Raw genomic sequence first — 11,821 nt, forward strand, 5'->3', positions numbered from 1 at the left:
AGAATAAAACCTTATAAAAATAAAAGATCTATGACTTTTTTTTTAATAAAATATTTTTTCTTAACTGTGAAAAACATACATACATGAAAATACACCTGGCTCTATCATTCAAATAACTGAAGGTATTACTTCCTGTTCTGTTGATCATCAAGCTACACTGGAAGAATTATATAACATCAAAATGTTAATTTACAATACACAAAAATGCTGTCTTTACAGTATTGTAAACTGTTTTTAGTTAATATTAAAAAAGCCTTGCTGGTTACAGTCATTTTTACAGGTTTAAAATCCTGACAGCATCCCAGGCTTAAAGCAACAGATTAGGATGAGAAGACTGAAGCAGGGACCTCCATACAGCTGCCCCAGTCCTTCAATGGACTTCATCATCACAAAAATTGGAACATCCATGGGTGTACAACTCAGATGTAGAAGTTTTCACACTACAAATAATTGAACTTCTCACATTTGATTGAGGTAGTAGATGACAGCTGGGGGCACTGACAGCTACAACTGTCTAGTTTTTATCCCCTTTAAGTCTGCCAAAGCTATCAAATGTTATGACAGAACGGACTGTTTATACTTAATCTTATGAAAAGAAGTTAGATATTTTAAAGGACATAGAAATTCATTTTTCCTATCCATGTGGTTGCCTCTTGTCTTCTTGTAGTTACTTTAAAAAAACAAAAACAAGGAAGTGGTTTTAGGTGGATATGGGTTTTTGTTCTTGGAGTTTGTGTCTCACTATTAGAAAAAACAAATAACAAAACAAACACCAACTTCAGACTTTCTGGCACAATAACACTTTGGAATGAAGTAATATAGTCCTGTTGTAGTTTTATTTGTAGTCTCAAATGATTTTGTAAAAGAATACAAGATAAGATAATGCAAGGGAATTATAAAAAAAAAACCCAACAACACAGAAATAACAATTATGCATAAATACTTAATTCAGTAGAACACTGCTATGTTATTATTTTTACAAGATCAGTCCTGATCTCCTATTTGTAGAGAAAATACCACAGCAGCATATACAGATTAACTACAACATAATAATTGGTTGAAGTAGCTATATATTTTGAAAACACTTGCTAACATGACAGAGAATATAGACAAGGACATGTAATTACTACTGTATTTCAGATCTGAACATTTCAGCTGCAATTTAGAACAATGAAAGTATATTTCTATCTTCTGCATGGCAGCTTTATCTGCTGTTTGTAGCAAGTCAAATTTTACTGAGCAACGTTTACCTGAAAACTTGCAAGCATTCAAAGGAAAAAAAAAATAGAACAAAAAGCAGTTAATCTACAGTTACAATATTAAATTAAACAGCTGGATTTACTGATCAACAAGCTCCGTAAAAACATCAGCTGAAACAAGTTTAGAGGAACAGAGAATTAAAGATCCAGGAAACAGTGCTTCAGACACAGTGATTACTTCATACAAGATTAACATGTACAATTGGAGAGGATTCACTATATTTCCCAGAAAATTAATTTGAAATTTCAGCAAAAGGGTCATTTTCAATGAACTGGCCCCTTTAAAATTGTTCAGAATACACAGGTTTGACAAATGCTTAACTTCACCTCAACACTACATTTTACCAACTAGTTTAAAACAACACAGGCAACAGCACACAGTCCCCAAGAGCAGCAGTTCTGGCACTCTGTTATCTCAGCTGTACAATCCCCCTTGTTCTCCTCGTGACAAAGCCAACAACCACGCAGTTACACAGCGACCCAGATCAGCTTTACTGAACCGGGAAAAAAAAAAAACAAAAAAACGTTTTTTATCAGATCAGCAAGTAAGGCACTACGGAACAATGGGATCACCGATTCTGGCGGCAACACGGCATTAGACCAGCTTAAGGTGACCACAAGATTTCAAACTGAACTTATGTTTTAACTACATTTTCAGGGGACAGAAATATTCATAAACAACAACAAAAATCAACAACAAAATACCCACAATGAAACTGATAGCTGTTCTGGCCTTTCTTTTTAAAATAAGCCTTGATAAGGGCTTCTAAACACTCATTTTAAGTAGTGGTATCAAGTTGGCATGAGAGTAATTTACCATTACCAAGAAATGGTAAAAATTTTCTTAACTATTTTTACTAAAAACAGAAAACATAACACAGCAGAGGTTCTAAGGTCTGAAAGTCAATCCTTCACATTTTCTTGTGTAGCTGTTTGTTCTACAGTGGTGATACAATACCTTGCTAAATAGCACAGGAGTGGAACACTGAAGGTTTAACAGGTCAGAAACTTTTTTTTTAAATGCCTCCAAAACATGTCCTTTCACAGCTAATGCCATCTGTTTTAATGCTAGCTACAATGAGTTACTTGAGACCAACCTTACAAAATAAAACTCATGTAATTTGGAACGCTTACAGCTCTCCCTGCCAAAATGAAAAGAGTGCCTTTGAGAAATATCCTCCTGTGCCAGAGATGGCTGCTTCCTTCAGCAGCTATACAGCCTTCCTAACACTATGGCGTGGAATTGCATCCATTCATCCAGTTCAGTTCTTATTTAGCCAAATCTTCAAGACAGATTTGTCCAAAAATGAGGATTCCCAACCCTGCTAAATGCCACACACTACATATATACAAAGCTTGTTTTCTTGCCTCCTACACCGTCATTACTAAGCATGTTTCTAGCATATCTACAGCAAAGCACCTCACACTTTCTGCTTCTAGCATGCAAGCCAAGTGGCTGCACTGGGTAGACAGAGCTCCTGGGACACAAAACAGAGATGCTGGCTGCCATGGGGGTGCACACTTTTACTAGATCCTAACAGCAGATACATTGCCTGGCCTTCTCAGAAAGCCATAGATCCCTTATGGATACTGTTGTCTCAGTACACGTGTTCTTCTCCTGCATATATCTACCAAATGAGTACGTAAAAATACAAGGGATCCAACTCTTCCACTTCTCCCAACTCTCTAGGATTCTTGCCTGGCTCTCTTGAGGACAGAAACACAGGAAATGTCTCATATCCAATATCATAAGCTGAGACTCCTAAAACTGAATTAGCTGAATATTTTTCATTAAAGGAGGATTAGGGCATACCACTCTATTCATTCTGGAAGAGTGAATTTAGATAAATTCTCTTCTCCTTAAGTTATTTGCCTTTTAACTAGCTCCGTCTCTTGGACTAATGAAAAAGAATCCCCATGCTGTAGACTGACTTTATGAAAACATTAAACATATATGGCTCTATCCATACCTTTTTTAACAGTTAATGAATGCTTACTCCAGATTTTTACACACACACAGCAAAATGACAGGAAGGAAATGTAAAATTTGTCCTCCCACTTTACTTAACATTAAGCTTGCTCTCCAGATGGCTGTTCAGAAAGCACCAGCAATAGCAGACAAAGTGAGTGTTAGGTCATTAACAAAGACAGTGCTATGAAAAAAAGAACAGGAAATAACTTTGGGAGAGAAAAGGACGGAAATCTTACATACTGTGAGGATACAGAAAAGGAAGCAGATAGGATAATTCATGGAAAGACCAAAACTGTAATGTTTTTACACTTGGTGGGACACAATGTCATAAATAATCCTATGAAAGCATTAGTGGAAACTAAATCACTGTCAGTGCTACCTACAATCTGAGGCTTTCTGTAAGAGGAAAATGGGCCTGGACTGCAGCCTGTTCCTTTTAGCCTATATGGAAGACAAGTCTGGGGTAGCTGAGTTCACTTGATCTTCTGCTTCCAGGAGAGTGGAAGGTAGACATATGAATCTGGAAAGTCCTGGGTATTGTGCTGTTAAAAGGAGTGGTGAAACAGCTATGATGCAAATTGACAATCCCTGGAAAACTTAGCATCTTTTCTGACCTTAGAGGAAAAAAAATACTTCTTTTCACCCTCAAAACCTAGATCCAGGTATATATGGAAAAAGGGGGTTGTTTGTTTTTAAATCAAGCTGTGATTAAAGATAGTAGTCCCTGAACCACAGACAAGGCAAACAGAAGGAATTGTTCAGCAATACATTTTAGCGGGGGAGCATTTCAAAATTTCTGAATCATTACTTCCACTTCTATTCCATGAAAAATATTCTCGGTTCAGATTTCAGACGGCAGCCTAGGGCTGCTGTCAGAATTTCCTACATGACGAAGAATTCAAAATAACACTTTTTACCATAGCTCTTAGCAAAAGCAAACAGCCATGGTTATGCTAGCATGGATTATTTACATTTCATACCTTTCTCCTGAAAAGCAGTGGTGGTTAAGTCTTGGATTCGCTGCTTTTAGAGATGACAATTTCACTTCCAGTTCTGCCCAAATATTAAACAACTTTATACAGGCACTCAACTAGTAAAACAATGTTAACAGCCACCCCTTCAGGGATAGGAAAAGAGCTGCCATTGAGAGAGACTGAATAGAAAGAACTATTCACAGCAGTGAGAGTAAAAGCTGGGCCTAACAATACTGCTCCCTTGCTTGGTTTATACTCCCTCTGGATGAAAAATGTTGTGTGAGAGGAAGTCTAAACATCTCAAGTTTAAAACATATTGTTAGCTCCACGAAACTGTGTGACAGATTAGCTAAATGCTTGAGCTGTGTGACAACTAACAGGTTTTGTCTGTCTACTTATTTCTTTATTTCAAAAGGAAAATCTGCTTCAATAGCTGTGAGTCAACAAGAAGACATTTTGGCAGATCCTCAGGTCTCATAAATTGTCAAAGTTTACTTGAAGAAAAAGAAATAATGCATATCCCATTTTCTTAATCTACTGCATATGAATTCAATCAAGTAATAAATTCACAGGATTTTTCCCAGAAGAAAAGTTATATGACCTAATAACCTAGCTTTCTGAGTGGAAATTAAAGTCTTCATTTCTTGAAAATGATAAAAAATACTCCAAAAACCTCAACATTTCTCACACTATTCTGAGTTGCATTACCACTGCAATATAAATGCCCTATCATTAATTTATGTCTTCTTTTTCTTTATGAGGTAATAATTTTCCAGACTTTCCCACATCCTAAACAAAAAGCAACTGATCAGAAACTGACACACATTAAAATACAAACACAGAAGACAACCTACACCTGAAATCAATTCATGTTTTCTGTCTCTGCTCATCCCAGGTCATACACACTCCAGTATTCAGTAAAATCACTCATGGAACAGTACACTTGCTTTTTAATAGTACAAGCTACAAGTACAATACTGGCAGAAGTGTACTTATATCACCACACCATTCTGTCCCCCACAGATGCTAACATATAACTGGACAAGCTCTTTTTCTTTTTCTTTTTTTTTTTTTTTTTGCCAGTAGCACTGAATCCAACATACTGTGGCTATCACTTCGCACATCAAGTATCCTGACACCGCTGAAGTACAACTAACTTTTATACACTAAAAAGCGAGCAAGCAACAAAACTTTGTAAATACTTATCTCAGAATTAATTATATACATGATATGTCCAACACTAAACTTATTTTTTAATGACAGATTAAAAAAAAGAGGTTAAAAAAAAGTTAATAAATTCAAGATTATTTTTTATTGTGTGTAGCTTATTCTAGCTGATCAAGCTCTACAGTTCCATACCTATTGAAACTGACAGAAACAACAACTCAGTAACACAAAGATACTTAGATCCTAAAAACAGTCTATTTCAAATACAATAGCTGGTTTGTATCCAAACATCTGATGTGATTATTATACTCCACAAGAGGTTCAGTGTTGTTTCGCTACATTTTCCTCCAATTGTCAGTCTTAGAAATTTTGTATTTTGTTCCAAAGGAAATTATCTTATTGCATCCCAATGACACCATTACAGTTTAAATAGAAGAGGGTGTATCCTGTTGATATTTGTACTCAGACAAAAAGATCAAGTTTGTTAGAATTATGGTGCCTTTTAGAAACCTGACAAAAAAAAAAAAAAAGCAAAACCAGAATTAGAGCAAACTTTAGTTTTGCTAGTGCGTTAATTCATAGTACTATATATAAAGAATACTCCTACTCCAAAATTATTCCTTGGCTTTAGACCTCACATATCACTGGACTTTCTTCTCCGTATTTCCACACAAAACAACTTGTCTATATGAACTACAGTTACAGCAGTACACCTGAACTAAAGAGGTGCAACTAGCATAACCTTGGTTACATGCACGTAGCTGATTCCTAAATAAATTTGAGGATCTATACTAGTACAACTGCACGCAGAGACCGAGGTGTATTACTAACTTTCATGAAGACATACACAAAAAGGTAAATCTCTAAAGAGATATCTGCAAGCACTTAAATTAAAAACTACACATAAAGAGACTTTAGGAGTCAGATTTCCAAGGCCAACATAAGGTCACAGCTTCACCTGCATCCAAACTGGTTGTGGCTCCCTTTTTCTACAGTCACACTTTGTTTTAATTACATTGTATTCTTTAAACACTAGCCTCTTTGAGCAAGCTCTACCATGGATTCCAGAACTTCAATACAGAGTCTGAACTGTGGGCTCGGAGCCCAGTCACGAGACAACAAGACGATATCCTCCTGGTTCATTCTGGGAATATACTCCAGCAGAGGATAAAGACCAGATAACTCCACGGGGGAAAGCAGCTTCATAGCGTGCTGGCCGGCTCCAAGACATGCATCGCATGAAGGGCTTAGTAAACCTAAGCAGACAGAGCTCTGTAGTGTTGACCCTCCTTGTACACTGAGCCCCAGCTGAACCAGTTCCCACAGGTCACCGCTCTTCTCACCCTCACACGGAACAGAGTAATTGCTGGGGGGAAGCGAGAGAGCTTCATTAAGAGGCCTAAAGTATTTGAGGAACTGTAATGTAACATTACATACCAACCGTTCTCGTAAATAAAGGCTGCTGCTGAACCAATTAGGGGAGCAAATACTAGACATTTGTTGTGTTGATGTAACAGCTAATGGTCTGCAAATGACTACATGAAGGCGTACACCCTCCCAGTAACAGCTTCTGAAGATTTAACAAAACACTCTGAACTTGATTCACATCGCTCAAAAATTTCTCCACTCTAGAGATAAGCTTTATCCACTTCTACCTTACGTTTTATGCTAAAGTAGATCACAAATCATTACCCACTTTTGAGTGATTTTACGTGCATAAAATACATTTTCCTAATCTATTAAAGTTCACCTGCTTGGAATTAGTGGGAGAGTTTATGTATGCTCACGTACACACACACACAAAAAGCCACAGGCACACACATACACGCAGATGTGCACGCAAAGGCAGCCGAGCCAACAAGTCTCCTGCTCACAGTACGTTTACACCTTAACTACATTAAAATGTTATCAGTAATTTACATAATACTAAAGAGTTATTAAGTTCTGCAAATGTCTGGAGTACAACTCTAGTCATGCTCAGATGGCTGAGAGTCATTCGGCTGTTTGAATGGAAATGAGTCCCAGCATGCCTGCATGACAGAGCACGGGGACCTCACCAAAAGGGGCAGTTTTAAACATAACTTAGGCATCCTGCAGGCTTATCAATCTTACTGGCGCATTTTGGTGGTGTTTTTTCGGTTGGTTGGTTTTTGTTTGTTTAAGAAAGTGTTTTCCAGAACACATTTTCATCTCTATTTCTCATTGCTCTCCGATTTTAAGAAAACTAAGCAGAATATGACAAAATGATTAGAGAACAATCACTGCCATCAGTCTAGTTGATGGGTCTTGCAAATACAGAAGATGGATCAATTTAATTTAGAAAACAGAGTTCATGTTAGGGGAAAGAAAAAAAAAAGGTTAACGGTATAGACTGAAAAGTTACACCAGGTATTTAAAATGTTTAGCTATGAATTTCTTTATCCATTCCATTTCTCATAAACCAGAAGGTTTTAAGGCTGCACTTGGATGAACTCCTTCAAGAAGAGTGCCAGCTCTGTTGGCAGACATGGTACAAGGTCACAGCAATACACTGAGCTCTAATCCCAAACAGCGGTGACTCCATGACTACCACTTCACTAGATCTTCAATACACACATTTCTAACATGTTAATTTCTCAGGTTTAAGCCTTAAATGGTTACACTCACATCTTCTGAAACATACTACTAGATTTAACTCACTCTGAGAGTCAAAGTCAGATCTCGGAAATGTGTTAATGTTTCCAAACAAACATGCCAGAAACAATACTCCATGAAACAAACAGCACCTTCCCTCATGCAACTGGCTGGCCATGAAACATTATTCCGTAGGGTGAATTCTCATTCCTTTTGTCAGGGAAAGACCAAAACATCAAATATAACTATTTCAAGCACATACTACCAACACAGCATTCAAGATTACAAAATACATGTTATCAAGGATGCATCAAGACCGGACCATCTCATCCAGTAAGCAGCAGGCAAGAACAAAACTGGAGAATTTCTATTATCTTCATTGCATCCTGCCTATTCCAGACACTTTATTCATCCTTATGTTGTAAAGTAGTTCTTTGTAAAGACTAGTTCTAGTTCGTATCACTGAACTAATCAGGTAGAAGAAATCTCCTTAATAGTACTAAAAAAAGAAGAAGTAGGGCAGACAGGAAGAAAAGGAACAAGTACAAACTTTTTGAGTCTGCATTATCTGAACACATAGGCAGTAGGTAGCTCAATCATTGCTGCTGCTGTTCAGAGTTGCACAGAGATGGTGCAGAGGTGGGAGAAGCAGCCCATCATTTGAGTGTTCACTGTCTCTTTTTGGAAACCTGCTAGCATCAGTGATCTTGTCTGGATACCTGCAATTTCCCCTCTGTTAAGACAAGTAGAGGCTACAGAAGGCTGAACGCCATTTGTACAATCAGGCTCACGTGCTTGATATTAATAGACACATTTTCATGTTTTCAACATAGCAAAAATGTCAGTTTATAGTCATAGAGGGATTATGTTATATCTTCAAGAACAAGCAAGCAAGCAAACAAAACAGAAATAGTAAAACACCAGGCTGGCAAAGAAACAATGCTGGATGACTTTGGGGTAATTTCTCGCATCTGCAGGATTATTAGACCCCCAGATCCTTAAGGTTGATATTTTTTTTACATAATATTCTACCCACTGTAGTCCAGGCTTACTAAACTTCTTCCAACAAGGCTCTGCAAAATTGTTCAACTCTTGCTACTTCCCAGCAATTTAAAAAAATCAAGTTCAAGGCCATGCCATTTCATCTACACAGTCCAGATTACATTGCAGACTCTAGTCAAACCAGTTTCACCAATACTCCCAGAAAGATCAACTTCCTATTACACAATGCATAAGAAGAAACAAGAGGATTGTCACAAAGTCTTTGTTTCTGCCTTGTCACCTTTTTACTGTGGTTGAATTCCTCACAAAGGATCCATCACTGCACCACAGACCACTTTTACCATGAATTGAATTCCATATCCCCAGTATACACCTCAGAGGAAACCCACGTGTATTCTCAAACATTTTATTAGTGATAATGAGAACCTAACAGTGCAATTAACAGAAACTGAAATCAGTTGGTTTGCTTGAAGGCAGTTCGTGCAATCTAAGACAAACTCTTTGGGATATTGCCACAAATTCTGTAAGCAAACAGATTAGCAATGAATGCACCTCCCTTTTCATTACTATCATAACATTACGGCCATTTGCAGAAATAATCCTTTCTAGTAGATTTAAAAACAAAGTCATCTGCAATTCAAGGCATGCAGAAACCAACTGGGACTTTGTTTCATCCACTCATACAATTGAAAAATATCTCTTATTTTTAATAGACATGTAACGTATCAGTATTTAAAAGAACTCTCAATGTTAACCTATAAAAAAATCTTCCTCTACCAATAAAGATCATTAATTATGTGAAAGATAATCCATCTTAACATCACATATGAATTTTAAATCAAATTTACAAAAATTGCTTTCTAATGTTAAATGACCTTTCCATTTAAAGTTTATAAACAGACACACAGCTAAGAGCACATCTTTCAGAAGATCACACTGCAAGTAGAGTTGACAATCTCCCAAGGATAGAATAACGTGCAATAAAAGTACTGTAATTGCCACTAAAAACATGAGGCATTTCTTAACTTCCTTAGTATAACACAGTGCTTACCACACTCCGAACGGTACACCTCAGTACTGCATGCAAAGGTTTGCATTTATCTTTTCCCAAAACAAAAGTCTTGAGTTCTAACTTTTTTTTTTTTTTTTTTTTTGAGCAACAACAAAACGTGATTAGCTGCATCATACACCTCTTACACTATTCAGCAGTAACCAAATCTGGATTAGTGTATACGGGAATTTATTTTGGATGAGGAAAAAAAAAAATCCATCACATAATGACACGTCTAGAAAATATAATTGGTAGCCAAACAAGTTCTCACAAACCACCTTGAAAAATTAATCAGTGTTTTGGTTTTGCCAGTTTATTTTTTTACAGAAGTTTTAAAGGTGTGTCCTAACTTGCTCTATAGAGAACCTTAACTGTGAGTCTTGTGACAGTTCGTTGTCAGAATAAACATCAGGCAGTGAATCCCTCCAATTCATGTGGATATCATCTGTAACCACAAATCAGTGTATCCTATGGGGTTTCTGATTCATCTACAGGAGTCACCTCATGAATGTATGCAAATAACCGCTTAGACGAATGAAACCATCTTCAAGGTTAGGTTTCCACTATTTTTACTTTGGTAATTATTCCACCTCTATTGCAGCGAACTTCAAAAACTATTTTGCTTTGAAAGAAGAAAAAATAGAGCGCAAAGAAACCCGACGCTAAAGCAAAACATGCAGGCGAAAGATAAAAGCGGTACAACTATTCTTTTGTCAGCAGCAGATGCTAATCCGAACGCACCGCAAAAGCTGTATCTCAGCGCTGATCTCCCCAAAAAGTTGTCACCAGATGGGAGGGATTATAAACCATAAATCAGACGCAAAGTTAATCGGGAAGCACAAATGGCCGAAGTACCACTCCGAGCCTTTCCCACGAACGCGAACACACACAACGCGGACACACCCTTTCCTACGAAGACGCCAATTTGCGGAGCAGGAGGGACACGAACGCGTCGGAGCGGCCCCGGCTCAGGAATGCCGGGAATCCCGGAGGAATGTGTGCGGGAACGGCGACCTGCGGGCACTCCGCGGCCCTCCGCTCAGCGCCCGCTCACCTGAGCCGGGCCAGAAAAGCCGTCCCCCCCCCTCCCTCGTCTCTTTAGAGGAGAAAAGTTGAAGGCTCGCTGGAGGCGGCAGCTGCCGTCCCCGCGGCCCGCAGGCAGCGCGTCCCTGTCCGCCCGTCCGCCGCCCGAAGCGCAGCCCCGAGGGGCGCTGGGGAAGGCCCGGCGCTCCGGTGCCGTACGAGAGCCGAGCCGTGCCTCCCCCACGGCGCTCCCGGCCTTCGGAAAGCGCTGTGCTTAACGGGGCGAGGAGGCGGGGGCCGCCGGCGACCCGCGGAGAATCCCCTCCGCAGCCCGGCAGTCCCCGGCCCCGGTGCCCGCTCGGGCCACGTCGCAGCCCTCCGCCCGCCCGTCCCCGCGAGGAGATCCGGGCTACGCCGCGCCGCCTCCCCTGGTTCCCAACGCCCCCTCTGTCCTCACCGTTGCCCTCCGAGGACGATCCCCAACAACTCGAAGCCGTTCTCGCCGCCGGAGCCGAGCGCGGACTGCCTGCCCGCCCCTCCTGCGGGGGAGGGGGTACCGAGCCGGGCCGGGCCGGGGAGGAGCCCGCGGGGGCGCTCCCTCAGGTGAGCGAGGGGCCGCCTCGTGCACGCGCGGCGCTTTCCCGCCCATTGCCTGAGGTCCCGCGCACCGATAGAGCGCTCCTGCTTCGTTCAGCCTGTGGCACACGGTGCCAGTGCCTCTGGGCACACGTCGGCTGTCCTCAGCATTCAGGATGGTGCT

At 39.9% G+C, this 11,821-nt stretch overlaps 1 protein-coding gene across 3 annotated transcripts in view; it reads right to left on the reverse strand.

Annotated features, from left to right (window-relative positions):
• Positions 1–11,601, reverse strand: part of CGNL1 (cingulin like 1) — a 52,247-nt gene extending 40,646 nt beyond the window's left edge. For 2 of the 3 annotated variants that reach the window (XM_065733763.1, XM_065733762.1), the window contains exon 1: positions 11,519–11,601. The gene's annotated coding sequence lies outside the window, so the exon portion shown is untranslated. The remainder of the gene's footprint in view (positions 1–11,518) is intronic. The other variant, XM_065733764.1, reaches the window with a different exon arrangement.
• Between the last annotated feature and the right edge of the window lie 220 nt (positions 11,602–11,821).

The sequence above is a fragment of the Cyrtonyx montezumae genome, unplaced genomic scaffold, assembly GCF_038088225.1.
Source record: "Cyrtonyx montezumae isolate F1298 unplaced genomic scaffold, pur_monq_1.0 scaffold_17, whole genome shotgun sequence".
In the NCBI taxonomy this organism is placed as follows: domain Eukaryota; kingdom Metazoa; phylum Chordata; class Aves; order Galliformes; family Odontophoridae; genus Cyrtonyx; species Cyrtonyx montezumae.